An 18,735-nucleotide genomic window follows, 5' to 3' on the forward strand; every position below is an offset into this window, starting at 1 on the left:
TATGCCACTGCTTTAAGCCATTCAGTATTCAGATTTTGAACCACCCATTTTATAATTACATTTAAAGGCTTAACTACAGGTGATTGACAGTGGGGTTGGCTGCCATTACCACACATTGTACTGAGAATGAGTCACCAGTGAAGCACAATCAGGAAACAACAATTTCCTGATTCTTAGAAAGTGTCACGCGGTGGAGTAATTTGTGTTCAGACATTATCACAACCATTAATTCATCTGTTAAGTGGCTGCTCTAAACCAAAGAGACGTCCACTACATTAGATCTTGAAAAAAAATCAACACCTGGCCAAAGAGTGGGATTGTATATTTTACATACGTAGAAGCTCAAAATCTTTGAACGTCTCGGGGCTGTAATCAGTGAGCATTGTCACTAAATGATTGTACATACTGTGCCTTCAGAAAGTATTCATACCACTTGACTTATTCCACATTTTGTTGCGTTGCAGACTGAATTCAAAATGTCTTAGAACTATTTGTCTTTCACCCACACACACTACGCTATACGGGCAAAGTGAAAACAGGTTTTTAGAATATTTTTTGAAAATGAAATACAGAAATATCAGATTTACACAAGAGTTCACACCCTTGAGTCAATGCATGTTGGCAGCTATTACAGCTTTGCGTCTTTCTGGGTAAGTCTCTAAAACCTTTGCACACCTGGTGTTACGAATCCCTTTTGGCCCGACAGTCTAGGGGGGATGGCAATGAGACCCGTAACATAACTCATGCAAATTATTATTGTGACAAAGTAAAAGTGTGCACGAAATAACCACGACAACAGAAATCTACCGTCAAACTCTAGGTTTATTTATAAACACACGGTAATGGGGGGAGCAGGAAAAGGGGCTGAGCTGGACCCAAGGAAAGAAACAAATATACAAAAACACACCCCTGAGCTAGACTAGCCTACTTTAACAACAACTAACTAACTAACCAAAAATACAGTGGGTGGTCCGCCCAGTTCTAACTAGTGTATTTAACAAAGTTCACCTACGGGTAGTGTATGCCCATGGGCGACTTGTCTTGGTTTCCCCCTTTTCCCACCAGCAAACAAACAAACACCATAACCAAAAACAATACTCACAGGTGATGACAAAGTGCTATGGAGGTGCTTAAACAAAAGAGAGGTTAAGACACAAAGCGAGAGTGAAACACAGAGACCTACAGACATGGCATTTACAGAGAGATTGAGTTAGAGATTGAGCTAGAGATTGAGCTGAGCTTTAGAACAAACAAATGATGGGGTTTTTAAACCATGGGGAAGGAACTGTGATAGGTCAGGAAATAGGAGGAGGTGTGTCTTCTGATTGATGATTGATTGTTGACTGATTGGGGAGTGATGATTTTCACCTGTGAGGGGAGAAGGAGAGAAAAGAAACACACACAGGATAACTGTATCTGTAACACCTGGATTGTACAATATTTGCCCATTAATTTTTTTCACAATTCTTCCAGCTCTGTCAAATTGGTTGTCGATCATTGCTAGATGATCAAGCAGATTTAAGGCAAAACTGTAACTCGGCCACTCAAGAACATTCAGTGTCTTCTTGGTTATTTAGGTTATGGTCCTGCTGAAAGGTGAATTAATATCCTAGTGTCTGGTTGAATGCAGACTAAACTAGGTTTTCCTCGAGGATTTTGCCTGTGCCATTCCATTTATTTTTTATCCTGAAAAACTCCCCATTACTTAACGATTATAAGCATACCCATAGCATGATGTCACCATCACTATTCTTGAAAATATGGAGAGTGGTACTCAGTAATGTGTTCTATTGGATTTGCCCCAAATATAGCACTTTGTATTGAGGACAAAACGTTTTTTCAATACAACTTTAGTGCCTTGTTGCAATCATGATGGATGTTTTGGAATAGTTTTATTCTGTACAGGCTTCCTTTTCACTATTTAAATTAGGTTAGTATTGTTGAGTAACTACAATGTGCTTGATCCATCCTCAGTTTTCTCCTATCACAGCCATTAAACGTTATAACGGTTTTAATGTCACCAATGGCCTCGTGAAATCCCTGAGAAGTTTCCTTACTCTCCTGCAACCAAGTTATGAAGGACACCTGTGTCTTTGTAGTGATTGGGTGTATTGGTACACCATCTAAAGTGTAATTAATAACTGCAACTTGCTCAAAGGGATATTTTATGTCATCTTTATTTAACTAGGCAAGTCAGTTAAGAACAAATTCTTATTTACAATGACGGCCTACCCTAGACTACGCTGGGCCAATTGCGCACCACCCTATGGGACTCCCAATCACAGCCGGATGTAATGCAGTCTGGATTCAAACAAGGGACTGTAGTGACGCCTCTTGCACTGAAATGCAGTGCCTTAGACTGCTGCAACAAATCTAATTAAACAATAGTATTGCACACAGAGATAATCCAATTCAATTTATGTGACTTGTTAAGCACATTTTTACTCCTGAATTTATTTAGGCTTGCCATGGCTTTTCATATTTTATTAAACAAAAATATTGAAAAACATAATTCCACTTTGACGTTATGGGATATTGTGTGACAAAAATCTAAATGTAATCAATTTTAAATTCAGGCTGTAAAACAAAAAAATGTAGAAAAAGTAGCAGGGTGTGAATACTTTCTGAAGGCACTGTAAATATCCACCTAACCATAAAACTTCCATTAAAAGCCCAGGCATTTAATTGCTTTAACACTGAACACAACCGGCACAGAACCAGTTGTCTATATCCTTAATATGGATGGAAACTATTGTGAAGTACTTGGGAAAGTGAGAGATCGCCAGGCAGGACCTACTGTATCATGTCCACACACAGGTCTTCCTGCTCATCAACGCAGTCTACATTACTTTCGGAAAGTATTCAGACACCTTGACTTTTGCCACATTTTGTCTCTTTACAGCCTAATTCAAAAGTGTATCAAATGGTTCGTTTTTTCCCCAGAAATCTACACACAATACCCCATAATAACAAATCACAAACTGTGTTTTAGACATTTTTGATCATTTATAAATATATATATATATATACAGTATATCACAAAAGTGAGTACACCCCTCACATTTTTGTTAATATTTGAGTATATATTTTCATGTGACAACACTGAAGAAATGACACTTTGCTACAATGTAAAGTAGTGAGTGTACAGCTTGTATAACAGTGTACATTTGCTGTCCCCTCAAAATAACTCAACACACAGCCATGTCTAAAAAGCTGGCAGCAAAAGTGAGTACACCCCTAAGTGAAAATGTCCAAATTGGGCCCAATTAGCCATTTTCCCTCCCCGGTGTCATGTGACTCGTTAGTGTTACAAGGTCTCAGGTGTGAATGGGGAGCAGGTGTGTTAAATTTGATGTCATCGCTCTCACACTCCCTCATACTGACTGGTCACTGGAAGTTCAACATGGCACCTCATGGCAAAGAACTCTCGGAGGATCTGAAAAAAATGATTGTTGCTCTACATAAAGATGGCCTGGGCTATAAGAAGATTGCCAAGACCCTGAAACTGAGCTGCAGCACGGTGGCCAAGACCATACAGCGGTTTAACTGGACAGGTTCCACTCAGAACAGGCCTCGCCATGGTCGACCAAAGAAGTTGAGTGCACGTGCTCAGCGTCATATCCAGAGGTTGTCTTTGGGAAATACATATGAGTGCTGCCAGCATTGCTGTAGGGGTTGGGGGGTCAGCCTGTCAGTGCTCAGACCATATGCCGTACACTGCATCAAATTGGTCTGCATGGCTGTCGTCCCAGAAAGAAGCCTCTTCTAAAGATGATGCACAAGAAATCCCGCAAACAGTTTGCTGCAGACAAGCAGACTAAGGACATGGATTACTGGAACCATGTCCTGTGGTCTGATGAGACCAAGAAAAACGTATTTGGTTCAGATGGTCTCAAGCGTGTGTGGCGGCAACCAGGTGAGGAGTACAAAGACAAGTGTGTCTTGCCTACAGTCCAGCATGGTGGTGGGAGTGTCATGGTCTGGGGCTGCATGAGTTCTGCCGGCACTGGGGAGCTACAGTTCATTGAGGGAACCATGAATGACAACATGTAATGTGACATACTGAAGCAGAGCATGATCCCCTCCCTTCGGAGACTGGGCCGCAGGGCAGTATTCCAACATGATAACGACCCCAAACACACCTCCAAGACGACCACTGCCTTGCTAAAGAAGCTGAGGGTAAAGGTGATGGACTTGCCAAGCATGTCTCCAGACCTAAACCCTATTGAGCATATGTGGGGCATCCTCAAGCGGAGGGTGGAGGAGTGCAAGATCTCTAACATCCACCAGCTCCGTGATGTCGTCATGGAAGAGTACTCCAGTGGCAACCTGTGAAGCTCTGGTGAACTCCATGCCCAAGAGGGTTAAGGCAGTGCTGGAAAATGATGGTGGCCACGCAAAATATTGACACTTTGGGCCCAATTTGGACATTTTCACTTAGGGATGTACTTACTTTTGTTGCCAGCGGTTTAGACATTAATGGCTGTGTGTTGAGTTATTTTGAGGGGACAGCAAATGTACACTGTTATATAAGCTGTACACTCACTACTTTACATTGTAGCAAAGTGTCATTTCTTCAGTGTTGTCACATGAAAAGATATACTCAGATATTAACAAAAATGTGAGGGGTGTACTCACTTTTGTGATATACTGTATATATATATACACACACAGTTGAAGTTGGAAGTTTACATACGCCTTAGCCAAATACATTTAAACTCAGTTTTCACAATTCCTGACATTTAATCGTAGTACAAATTCCCTGTCTTAGGTCAGTTAGGATCACCACTTCATTTTAAGAATGTGAAATGTCAGAATAATAGTAGAGAGAATGATTTATTTCAGCTTTTATTTCTTTCATCACATTCCCATTGGGTCAGAAGTTTACATACACTCAATTAGTATTTGTTAGCATTGCCTTTTAAATTGTTTCGGGTAGGCCTCCACAAGCTTCCTGCAATAAGTTGGGTGATTTTTGTCCCATTCCTCCTGAGAAGGCTGGTGTAACTGAGTCGGGTTTGTAGGCCTCCTTGCTCGCACACACTTTTTCAGTTCTGCCCACAGATTTTCTTTAGGCTTGAGGTCAGGGCTTTGTGATTGCCACTCCAATACCTTGACTTTGTTGTCCTTAAGCAATTTTGCCACAACTTTGGAAGCATGCTTGGGGTCATTGTCCATTTGGAAGACCCATTTGCGACCAAGCTTTAACTTCCTGACTGATGTCTTGAGATGCTGCTTCAATATATCCAAATATTTTTCCTACCTCATGACGCCATCTATTTTGTGAAGTGCACCAGTCCCTCCTGCAGCAAAGCACCCCCACAACATGATGCTGCCACCCCTGTGCTTCACGGTTGGGATGATGTTCTTCAGCTTGCAAGCCTCCCCCTTTTCCCTCCAAACAAAACAATGGTCATTATGGCCAAACAATTATATTTTTGTTTCATCAGACCAGAGGACATTTCTCCAAAAAGTACGATATTTGTCCCCATGTGTAGTTCCAAACCATAGTCTGGCTTTTTTATGGCGGTTTTGGAGGAATGGCTTATTCCTTTTCAGAGCGGCCTTTCAGGTTATGTCTATATAGGACTTGTTTTACTGTGGACATACATACTTTTGTACCTGTTTTCTCCAGCATCTTCACAAGGTTCTTTGCTGTTGTTCTGCAATTGATTTGAACTTTTCACACCAAAGTACTTTCATCTCTAGGAGAAAGAACACGTCTCCTTCCTGAGCGGTATGATGGCTGCGTGGTCCCTTGGTGTTTATACTTGCATACTGTTGTTTGTACAGATGAACATGGTACCTTCGGGCTTTTGGAAATTGCTCCCAAGGATGAACCACACTTGTGGAGGTCTGCAATTTTTTTTCTGAGGTCTTGGCTGATTTATTTCAGTTTGCCATGATGTCAAGCAAAGAGGTGTTGAGGCCTTGAATGTAGGCCTTGAAATACATCCACAGGTACACCTCCAATTGACTCAAATTATGTCAATTAACCTATCAATAGCTTCTAAAGCCATGACATACATTTCAGGAAGTTTACAAGCTGTTTAAAGGCACAGTCAACTTAGTGTATGTAAACTGCTGACCCACTGGAACAGTGAATTATAAGTGAACTAATGTCACGTCCTGATCCTTTTTTATGTCTCTATTTTCGTTTGGTCAGGGCGTGAGTTGGGGTGGGCATTCTATGTTTTTCATTCTGTTTTGTTCTGTGTGTTGTATTTCTACGTGTTTGGCCTGGTATGGTTCCCAATCAGAGGCAGCTGTCAATTGTTGCCTCTGATTGAGAACCATACTTAGGTAGACTGTTCCCACCAGTGTTTGTGGGTAGTTGTTTTCTGTTTTTGTATTCTGTACCAGACAGAACTGTTTCGGTTTCGTTCATTCTCTTTTGTTGTCTTTCATTCAGTGTTCAATTCATAAATAAAGATGAACACGTACCACGCTGCACCTTGGTCCTCACCTTCTTCCACCAACAGCCGTTACAACTAATCTGTCTGTAAACAATTGGAGAAATTACTTGTGTTATGCACAAAGTAGAAGTCCTAACCGACTTGCCAAATCTCTAGTTTGTTAACAAGGAATTTGTGGAGTATTTGAAAAACAAGTTTTACTGACTCCAAACATCTAACTTCAACTGTATACATATATATATATATATCACATTGACATAAATATTCAGACCCTTTACTCAGTACTTTGTTGAAGCCCATTTGGCAGCGGTTACAGACTGGAGTCTTCTTGGGTATGACTCTAAAAGCTTGGCACACCTGTATTTGGGGAGGTTCTCCCATTCTTCTCTGCAGATTCTCTCAAGCTCTGTCAGGTTGAGTGGGGAGCATTGCTGCACAGCTATTTCCAGGTCTTTCCAGAGATGTTCAATCTGGTTCAAGTCCGGGCTCTGGCTGAGCCACTCAAGGACATTCAGAGACTTGTCCCGAAGCTACTCCTGCATTGTCTTGGCTGAGTGTTTAGGGTCGTTGTCCTGTTGCAAGGTGAACCTTCACCCCAATTTGAGGTCCAGAGCTCTCTGGAGCAGGTTTCCATCATGGATTACCATCTTTGCCTCGATCCTGACCAGTCTCATAGTCCCTGCCGCTGAAAAATATCCCCACAGCATGATGCTGCCACCACCATGTTTCACCGTAGGGATGGTTCCAGGTTTCCTCCAGATGTGATGCTTGGCATTCAGACCAAAGTGTTCAACCTTGATTTGATCAGACCAGAAATTCTTGATTCTCATGGTCAGAGCCATTAGTTGGCTTTTGGCAAAATCCAAGAGGGCTGTCTTTTACTGAGCAGTGGCTTCCATCTGGCCACTCTACCATAAAGGCCTGGTTGGTGGAGTGCTGCTGAGATGGCTGTCATTCTGGAAGGTTCTTCCATCTCCACAGAGGAACTCTAAAGCTCTATTAGAGTGACCATCAGGTTCTTGGTCACCTCCCTGACCAAGGTTCTTCTCCCCCGATTGCTTAGTTTGTCCGGACTGCCAGCTCTAGGAAACGTCTTGGTGGTTCAAAACTTTGATGGAGATTTATGGAGGCCACTGTGTTCTTGGGAACCTTCAATGCTTCAGATATGTGTTGGTACCCTTCCCCAGATCTGTGCCTCGACACAGTTCTGTCTCGGAGCTCTACAAACAATTGCTTCCAGCTCATGGCTTGGTTTTTGCTCTGACATGCACTGTCAACTGTGGGACCTTATGTAGACAGGCGTGAGCCTTTCCAAATCATGTTCAATCAATTTAATTTAGCACAGATGGACCCCAATCAAATTGTAGAAACATCTGAAGGATGATCAATGGAAACAGGATGCATCTGAGCTCAATTTCGAGTCTCATAGCAAAGGGTCTAAATACTTAGGTAAATAAGGTATTTCTGTTTTTAAATGTTAATACATTTGCAAACATTTCTAAAAAACAGTTTTCACTTCGTCATTACTTCACCACCAGCCAATCATTAGAGGCTTGGAGTAACACATGCAAATGTTTAAAGAAGAATAGTGTGAGAGCCACAGGCATTGTTGAAGACCTGCATCTTGGCGACGTGTCACTTTTGACCCCTCAGGTGTGTGTGGGCGGGAGCTCCGCCATGATTGGCTACGGGCTGATTTGCGTTTGAGTGGCAGCCCCTAATGAGAACCCTGGAGAGGTAACCCGACAGCTGTTTGTTTGCAGCTAATGAGAGACTGGAGGAGGAGTGTGGATCAGAGATGGGAACTCTCTGATAAAGGCTACCTTTACCAGGGCTGGAAAGAGGGGAAATAATGTTTCCTCTAGAGGAAGATGTTCGGGGCTCTCCTTTGTGTCAGAGCAGTATGTTTGAGTCATTGCTCCTGGGCCATTGCTTATGCTCAGCAGCTGCTGTCGGGGTTGGGGGGTGGGACACGGAGGCTGGTTCGTGGAGAGGGACATGGTGTTCCCAGTTGGGTAATGGTGATTTATAGCCCAAAGCTATGCCATGTTATATAACTAAACCCACCTGCATCTTCTAATTGATGACACACATTATTAGGAGTTTGTGAGGTGCAGCACTGCAATGCCTTGGTCAATAAACTGTTGCTAGATGCCTGTTCAGAGGCCACTGATGTCCACCCCCTTAATCAAATGGGGAATAGGATACACATGAGTAGGCAACTGTAGATATACTTCGCCAACAAATCATCACATCAAATAAAGATTTCACGTTTACAGTAGCCTACAGTACAGTAGCCTAGCCTATTATTTCAGACGAGATGTCAGACTGGTTTATTCATATTGTTTTTTTTTTACAGTGACAGAGATGTTTCCCCCTGTAATCTAGTCGCCTGAGGGTGGCGCCAAAAAAGCAAATAGTGTCACTTGTGCTTTCCTCTGTTGAATTGGATTCCATTACAATCAAACTAATGCCAAAATATGATACATTGAATATATTCAACAACTAAATAATCACCTGTGTGAGTAGATGGTTTTAGAAGTTTGAGAGAGAAAAAAATATAATGAGGTTAGGGAACTGACACATAAAACCACACCTGAAACCTCCATAGAAACTCCCATCGGGAGATCGACTAACACGTTTGTGTATGAGCTCAAGTAGCCTAAAATCAATATGAATTTCAGTCACCCTCGGTTTTAACATAAATTGTCTAAGTCCCGCCGTTATGATTTAGGTAGTAAATCCGTGTTTACGTCTCGAGTGTTCAGCTTGTGGCATCCAGTGATGTGGATGAGAAGTTGACAGAGAGCGGAGTTCGGTGGAGCCCCACCTCTTACCACGCTCTTGTGCGCGGTCTGGAGAGCAGAGCAAGTGCTGAAAAATTATCCTCACTTGATTTCTCATAACAAATACGTGCTTCGTTTACTCTACGCGGTGTCATATTCCGTTTTGTGATTAAGACACGTGTGACATTTTAAATACTTTTTAAAATATCGTTCAATCTGTATTTCGTGGTGTGTGGGTTTTACGCACGACATTCGCATAGCTTGAGAAACTTGGGACTAAAGGGATAGATAGATAGGTTGAAGATGAGTGCATATCTTCGCTAAGGTGCAGTTGCAACAGGATTTTAGAGTAGAGAAAAGAAATTGAACGTCGTGGCCAGAAGCATAGAGTTCACAACTACTGGTTATTATCTGTAAAAACGAAATTAATTCATTCTAGCTTGATTTGTGTTATTTTTCGTGGTCAGAAAAATAGCGTTTTTTTTGACAGCGGTAGAATGGAAGGCTGCACAATGACATGGGAATGGATTCATCGAATTTGAGGGTAAAGTTATCAATGGTACTAATGGATTTGCTCTCAACTGGTGATTTTTTTTCGTCGTCGTGATACAGTATTTGGATTGAGTCATTGATACTGAGGTTTGAGGGTTATATACCTGCCTCTGGGACGACAGAAGGGGAAAAAAACGAAACAATCGCACCCTAAGAAGTCTTTGGCAAAGGTAAATTAAATATATTGACATACAACCAGAATAGTGCTTTCCAAGATAAACGCATGTGCCGTATGTCATGTTTAAAAGTCAAACGTTTCTTAGTAAAGGTTAATTGCCTCTTTCTAAATAGGAAAGTATGTCTGGTAATATATTTTGTTGCTGTATGTATAATTTATAATACAATATAGACTCATTCATTAAATATCATTGTGTACATTTAAACACGTTTAAAATATGGGTAATTCAAACCACTGCTCAAGAGTTCGTTTTCCTGCGAATCCGATTAACCAGGTGCAATAGCTTGAATCGGACACTTGTTTGACTAAAAGCCCTTAAACGTCTGGAGTCGTCACTCTCTCTTTCTCTCTCCCTCCCCGCAGTGAAAGCAAGAGGTTCTCTTAATCGACCAACTATGCATACTGACCAGCCATACAGGCTATATTCGTTTAGCATCGTCTATCAATATTTCGTTCCCACTTCCCACATATTAAACGTCAGTTTGACAGTCTACATGACTCCAGACGTAGCTCTTTTCAGTGTATATTTACATTTTTCAGAGATTGAGCGCATTTCTTTAGTGATACACGCCTATGCTTTGTCTATACCCTCCCAAATATTGACAAGCAGTACACATGGGCAGAGTATGGATAAATATTGCTCCTCATGGTGATTAGTATTATTGTTGTCTTGTCATAAAAAGTAACTATGCATCTAACTTCATATAGATTATTAGAGATTACTGAGAGGCAAGGGAGCAGTATGTTATGCAGTCTATTGCCTTGCTACTCAAATCAATGTGAAGTGTATAGACTAGCTCTTCTGGAGATAGATTCTCAGACTAAACTATGACAGGGTTCCCTTTTCAAGAATTGTGTTTTAATAATTATATTTGTGTTTATTGTTGAGCTGCTTCTTGTATGTTTTAGAGTCGGCATAAAGTGATGTACTTCTGCACATATTAGATGTTAAGCATGGGTATGGCTTGAAGCTAAAGCCAGTGCTAGGGAAAGGATTTTCATCTTGGGCCATTCACACACACTGACTCAATCAGACCGCCATGTCTCTGATGTGCAATCTTCAGACATTGATTTATCAAATTACTTAGAATTTCCATCCATTCCCAAAAACGTCACTCAACTACAATGCATACTTCTACGTTAGACAGTTAACGTATGTTTGAAACACTTTGCGGGATGAAGGCCTACTGTACGTGCACATGCTTATTTATGACTTAACTCAAAGCTTTCAATGCATGATATACACAAGCCTTTGAGCTACACTCACATTCCTCAAATTCAGCTCTGTGTGTTTGTGACAAAGTGATGTCAACCCTTATACTCCTACGGTAACAAGGTGAATTAAAGAGACATGTGTTGCCATATGGCAAGAACCCAAGGAATGAAACCATTAGTGGCATAGCAATATAGGCCTACTGTACTGTGTTTGAAATGGAATCATTGTGAGACGGAGGAATGATGAGTCAGTTAATGATGAATTGCTGCTGAGGCTTATCCCAGAACCTGTTGCAGTCTGATGACCATGATCTGTCAGTGACCAGGCTGTGGGGAAGAGAAAAGGTCACTGCCACACGGAAGGCTGATGTCACCAGGATGCCTTGTAAAAGCTGTTGATAAAAGCTGCTTGTGCTGCAGCTGATAATGACAATGGCAGACGAACATCAGGATTAGATCATTCTTATGTCTATAATTGTTCAATGCATGCCAAAGGTTATATTCTCTATGGCATTTTGATGAATGGAGAGCCATGATTCTAGGGCACTTCAACACACAGAATCCCTGGGCTGCAATTATGACCCAGTAATGGCTTGTGCTATGGTTCTTCATACATCTAGGAATTAGAATACTAGAATGGACATTAACCTTCTTATGATGGTTCAAAGGTCAGCCATGTTGGTCTGGGAGTTGGTCAACCATGGGTTGCCAGTGCTGTAGTAAGATATTGTGTAAAACAATGAATGTATCTGCAATGTACATGTATGTTAGCTAGCCAGACAGTTTTAGAGGAATGATTCCAGAATGTAAGAAAAATACTGCCAACATTCCATTCAAATAATGCAGTCAATCCACAGCCATATACTGGCTCAAATCAGTTCATGTAAAGACACGTTGTAAATGCAACAACAAGTACTGATATTGTATCATATAATAGCACTCACAGCTTTCCAAGAAAACACAATCTGAGACATTTATGGTCTGTTTGTAAATATTTTAGAAGCTATTTTCTTGTACCTTCTCATAGCATCAGCTAAGCACCAGCTATGCCTCTACTGCCATTCATTTCAATAAAACTACTTTTGGACTTGTCACTGACCATGATGGCTGCTATTTGGCCCCATTGTGGAACTTTGAGGGTTTCTGATGTATCCCCATCTAGTGATTTAATAGGATCTCTATGGAGTACTTGATATTCTTCTTCACATATTTTGTCTCACTCAATACGATAGCATTCCAATGTTATGCATATTCTGAACTCGTGGATTATGTTTTATTAATGTTTACTTAGAAATATGCTGGAACTGCATGAGTAATTTAATATCACAATTACATCAGAATGATTATTATTGTATCCTTTTTTTGGGGTGAGAATAACACAAGCCATTGACCTCATTACTCGTTCTGGCTTTTCTAAAATCCCAGTGCTGTTGAACTCACCCTCTGTTGAGGAGATACACACAACTTGCAGTGCTGCAGCCCTCAAAAGCACACGTTATTACAGTCCAGGTTGAGTTGTAATTGTGTATCTGCTCTGATCCGTTACCTGAAAGTATACGGACTCTTATCTCAAATGGAAACTGGGCTTAGACTCTTCAGTGGAGTAGTCCACTCATAGGTATGAATAAGCTATGTATGTTACTCTGTATATTGCTTCTGTTATTGAGGCTTCCATAGACTCTTATCTGACGAAGAACGTGTGACTATAATCCGAGTTGTGTATGTGTGTACCTGATCTGGAGACTGTTGAAAGAATATTGTTGCAATTATCTCCTTGGAAGTGATTATGTGATCACTTCTAATGAGTGTTTGGAGTCTCTTATCTAGAGGAAAGTGTGGTTATGGCTTTATTAAGGAGACATTTTAAAGAACCTCTGAGAGGCATTCATTCACTGTATGGAGACTCCTGAAGGGCCATATGACACTTATTGGGAGTGAGTTTTATAGGATTAGCCTGACTGGGTGAGTGGCATCTTTTTTCCCTTTAGTATTTAGGATCTCTTGGGATCTGTTTTAGATACTGTATGTCATCTGAGAAGCGTTTGAATTGTTTTCATGCAAGTCAATACAGTACTGCAGTCCAATGCTGCTTTCATCATGCTCCTTTGTAAAGCAACACTTTCAAAGGAGATATTGTTATGGGTCATTGCTGTTGAACTTGATGACTGTCTTGCTCAGCAATGGTGGACATGGAGGATGAGGGTGATAATGTGCTCTGGGTTAACTAGTTGTCATTGAGTTTATTTGTCTCCGTATGTTTGTCACCACAAGCTCATCACATTAACAGGACTATAGGCTGGAAAAGTAATGTATTCTCTGGTCTCCTCCAATTTAGTTTATTTATAAAATCTTAATAGATGGCAACATGTTTAGTTTCTATGTAGCTGTAGTGCTTTACGATGTACTCTTTAAACATGCTTTTACTTCATGTGCTGTCATTCAAGCCACATCGACTGGAGGCTGCCCTGCAAATGTAAAAAGGACACATCAATAACTAAGCAATTAGTGCATCAATAACGTGCACTTCCAATCTTAACGGATTCAAAGGAATTGGATTTCTAATGGGTATTCTAGACATGCTCATGTTTTGCTGTTTAGTTTTAACATGTATTTGCTTTGCAACATTGTTGCATGCAAAGAGGGGCAGAAAAATACTGGCTTACAGCCAAAAATATATGCAGCTATAGGATCGCTAAATTTGTTCACGGATGCTTTTTGACACACACACACGCACACACTGTACACACAGTTTTTTTTATTCTTGTTGGGTCACAGAATAACATTTATTTCCATTAAAAATCCTATTTTAACCCTTACCTTGACCCCTACACCTAACCCTAACTCTAACCCAACCGCTAAGCTTAAAGCCTTGTCCTCGTGGGGACATGGGAAATGTCTCCATGAGGAAGAATTTTACTTGTTTTACTATCCTTATGGGAACTTTTGGGGATTTCAGGGCCAGACCACACACACACACACACAAACTCACAAGAAATGTCCTCTCACTGTCAACTGCGTTTATTTTCAGCAAACGTAACGTGTAAATATTTGTATGAATATAACAAGATTCAACAACTGAGACATAAACCGAACACGTTTCACAGACATGTGACTAACAGAAATGGAATAATGTGAACAAAGGGGGGACAAAATCAAAAGTAACAGTCAGTATCTGGTGTGGCCACCAGCTGCATTAAGTACTGCAGTGCATCTCCTCATGGACTGCACCAGATTTGCCAGTTCTTGCTGTGAGATGTTACCTCACTCTTCCAAGGCACCAACAAGTTCCCGGACATGTCTGGGGGGAATGGCCCTAGGCCTCACCCTCCGATCCAATAGGTCCCAGACGTGCTCAATAGGATTGAGATCCGGGCTCTTCGCTGGCTATGGCAAAACACTGACATTCCTGTCTTGCAGGAAATCACGCACAGAACGAGCAGTATGGTTGGTGGCATTGTCATGCTGGAGGGTCATGTCAGGATGAGCCTGCAGGAAGGCTACCACATGAGGGAGGAGGATGTCTTCCCTGAAATGCACAGTGTTGAGATTGCCTGCAATGGCAACAAGCTCAGTCGGATGATGCTGTGACACACCGCCCCAGACCATGACGGATCCTCCACCTCCAAATCAATCCCGTTCTAGATTACAGGCCTCTGTATAATGCTCATTCCTTCGACGATAAACGTGAATCCGACCATCACCACTGGTGAGACAAAACCGCCACTCGTCAGTGAAGAGCACTTTTTGCCAGTCCTGTCTGGTCCAGCGATGGTGGGTTTGTGCCCATAGGCGACATTGTTGCCGGTGATGTCTGGTGAGGACCTGCCTTACAACAGGCCTACAAGCCCTCAGTCCAGCCTCTCTCAGCCTATTGCGGACAGTCTGAGCACTGATGGAGGGATTGTGCATTCCTGGTGTAACTCAGACAGTTGCTGTTGCCATCCTATACCTGTACTACAGGTGTGATGTCCAGATGTACCAATCCTGTGCAGGTGTTGTTACACATGGTCTGCCACTGCGAGGACGATCAGCTGTCCGTCCTGTCTCCCTGTAGCGCTGTCTTAGGCACTCACAGTACGGACATTGCAATTTCTTGCCCTGGCCACATCTGCAGTCCTCATGCCTTCTTGCAGCATGCCTAAGCACGTTCACGCAGATGAGCACGGACCCTGGGCATCTTTCTTTTGATATTTTTCATAGTCAGTAGAAAGGTTTTCATAACTGTGACCTTAATTGCCTACTGTCTGTAAGCTGTTAGTGTCTTAACGACTGTTCCACAGGTCATTCCACATTGAACAAGCATGGGAAACAGTGTTTAAACCCTTTACAATGAAGATCTGTGAAGTTATTTGGATTTTACAAATTATCTTTGAAAGACAAGGTACTGAAAAAAGGATGTTTCTCTTTTTTGCTGAGTTTACATACTAACATACAATAGCAGTCAAACGTTTGGACACACCTACTCATTCAGGGTTTTTTCTTTATTTTTTCTATTTTCTACATTGTAGAAAAATAGTGAAGACATCAAAACTATGAAATAACACATGGAATCATGTCGATTTTAGATTCTTCAAAGTAACCACCCTTTGCTTTGACAGCTTTGCATTCTCTCAACCAGCTTCACCTGGAATGCTTTTCCAACAGTCTTGTTGGAGTTCGCACATATGCTGAGCACTTGTTGGCTGCATTTCCTTCACCCTGCGGGTCCAACTCATCCCAAACCATCTCCATTGGGTTGAGGTCGGGTGATCGTGGTGGCTAAGTCATCTGATGCAGCACTCCATCACTCTCATTCTTGGTCAAATAACCCATAGGCTGTTGCCTGGAGGTGTGTTTAGGGTCATTGTCCTGTTGAAAAACAAATGATAGTCCCAATAGACACAAACCAGATGGGTTGGCATATCGCTGCAGAATGCTGTGGTAGCCAAGCTGGTTATGTGTGTCTTGAATTCTAAATAAATCACACTCAGTGTCACCAGCAAAGCACCCCCACACCATAACACCTCTTCCTCCATGCATCACGGTGGAATCCACACAAGCAGAGATAATACGTTCACCTGCTCTGCATCTCACAAAGACACGGCGGTTGGAACCAAAAATGTAAAATTTGGACTCATTTGACTGAAGGGCAGATTTCCACCGGTCTAATGTCCATTGCTTGTGTTTCCTGACCCAAACAAGTCTCTTTTTCTTACTGGTTTCCTTTAGTATTGGTTTCTTTGCAGCAATTCGACCATAAAGGCCTGATTCATGCAGTCTCCTCTGAACTGTTGATGTTGAGATGTGTCTGTTACTTGAACTCCGTGAAGCATTTATTTGGGCTGCAATCTAAGGTGCAGTTAACTTTAATGAACTTATCCTCTGCAGCAGAGGCAGCTCTGTCTTCCTGTCCTGTGTCGGTCCTTATGAGAGCCAGTTTTCATCATGGCGTTTAATGTTTTTTTTGACTGCACTTGAAGAAACATTCAAAGTTCTTTACATTTCCCAGAATGACTGACTTTCATGTCTTACAGTAATGCTGGACTGTCGTTTCTCTTTGCTTATTTGAGCTGTTCTTGCCATAATCTGGACTTGGTCTTTTACCGAATTGGGCTATCTTCTGTATACCAACCCTACCTTGTCACAACACAGCTGATTGGCTCAAATGCATTAAGAAGGAAAGACATTCCACAAATAATAGAGAATGCCAAGAGTGTGCAAAGCTGTCATCAAGGCAAAGGGTGGCTACTTTGAAGAATCTCAAATCTATTTGAATTTGTTGAACACTTTCTTTGGTTACTACGTGTATTATTTAATCGCTTTGATGTCTTCACCATTATTCTACAATGTAGAAAATTGTCTAAATTTAAGAAAACCCCTTGAATGAGTAAGTGTGTTCCAACTTTTGACTGGTGCTGTACATACATACATACATACATCAGCATGCAAAGGCTATAAGGACCTGTGCTGGAGCACTACAACTATATAAACCACCCCGATGAACTGTCTCATCCTCTTTCAGGTTACAGCGAGAACTCTTCTCACACATGAAATAATTCAAGCCTAAAATCATTTGCAGTCTGGAAAAATAGTGTATTCTTTAGCTTTGCGGAATATGGATCAAAGCAGAAGCTAAACTAGCGGGGTGGTGATTAATGGGGTGGCGTAGCAGGTTAGAAATCAAACATGAACATTACAGTGTGTAAATTAGCCCATAACAGCAGAGTAGGATGGAGATCTCATCTGCTCAAAAGTAAAGCTGCATTTGGTGATAAGGCGCAGGCCAGGTTACAGATCAGCAACATGTTCCACATGAAGCCAAACACTGATGTGCTGCTGCCTCTGGGTGCTGCAGCTGGAGCCTTAGGTGGGTCAGACCTGTCTCGTATTAGATCAGTCAGATTATGCATTTTCAGTCTTGTCTTTTATATCATATCGTCAAGGTTTCGTAAACATACTGTATGGTTTGTTCAACAGTGTTGTTTTTTTGTTGTTGTGGCGTTGCATTCACAAGCTGCTTCTATACACATTTAATGATGTCTAGGAGGCTCAACCTTGAACCGTGGCACTGTACCCTGTCTTTGAGGCTCTGCATTGGATTATACAGATACCGTAATGCACACTGGGCCGCTCTCACTTTATCTTCTGTGTAAATTATGTCTGGAAATCAATTCTTAAAAAAAAATATATATATATTTATGTAGCGCTTAAACAAGTTTTCAATACTGGCTGTTGCCGTTTTCAATATCCTCAGCACTGTGCTGAATATCTGATTTAGTGAATGAAAACAGTTACAAACTGTCTGCAAAAGCTCAATTTGGTTTAATGTGGCAAAAATAAGGAGGGGAAATCACCCAACATGCCAAACTGTTGTTACACGATTCCACATTTAGATGAATGACATCATCCCTGTTCAAATAGAAGATTGATTCATTGCTTTATAAATTCCCTGTAAGTCACTGGAGAAAATCTCCAACATCTGAACCATTATTTTTCAAGCATGGCAAAAATGGTCCTTGGGAGAAACATGTTATGCTCACTGTTCATGTTTCCTGGGTTTTGTCCTGTTGACAGGGGAAAGATAATCCTTGCTCTCTTCACAAGGATATGATCTATTCCAATGTGGAGAGCTTGTTTTTGGTAAATATGCCATATATGATGAATCGTTCCTTGTATTGTCATTGCAGAAGAAACATTATTTTCACAACCTGGGAGAATACATTTCTTTCACTAACGTTAAAACCCCTAGAATTATAAATTAAACCCCAATGAAGATACTATATATATAGTATCAACAGTTTCCCGTGTGTATAAAGAATAGTCCACCACCCAAAGGACACCCAGCCAACTTGACACAACTGTGGGAAGCTTTGGAGTTTAAATGGGCCAGCATCACTGTGGAATGCTTTCGACACCTGGTAGAGTCCATGCCATGATTAATTGAGGCTGTTCTGAGGGCAAAAGGGCGGGGGAGTGCAACACAATATTACAAAAATGTTCTTAATGTTTTGCACACTCAGTGTATATACATACCATATGTATAACTATGGCTGTTGATTAACTATGTTGTTTCAGAGCACATTCAACATAACCAATAAACCTTAAGCCC

General features: G+C 41.4%; 1 protein-coding gene across 1 annotated transcript in view; it reads left to right on the forward strand.

Annotated features, from left to right (window-relative positions):
• LOC123990581 (protocadherin-1-like) overlaps window positions 1-18,735 on the forward strand; it is a 123,423-nt gene that overhangs the window by 18,952 nt on the left and 85,736 nt on the right.

The sequence above is a fragment of the Oncorhynchus gorbuscha genome, linkage group LG02 (genome assembly GCF_021184085.1).
Source record: "Oncorhynchus gorbuscha isolate QuinsamMale2020 ecotype Even-year linkage group LG02, OgorEven_v1.0, whole genome shotgun sequence".
NCBI classification, from domain to species: domain Eukaryota; kingdom Metazoa; phylum Chordata; class Actinopteri; order Salmoniformes; family Salmonidae; genus Oncorhynchus; species Oncorhynchus gorbuscha.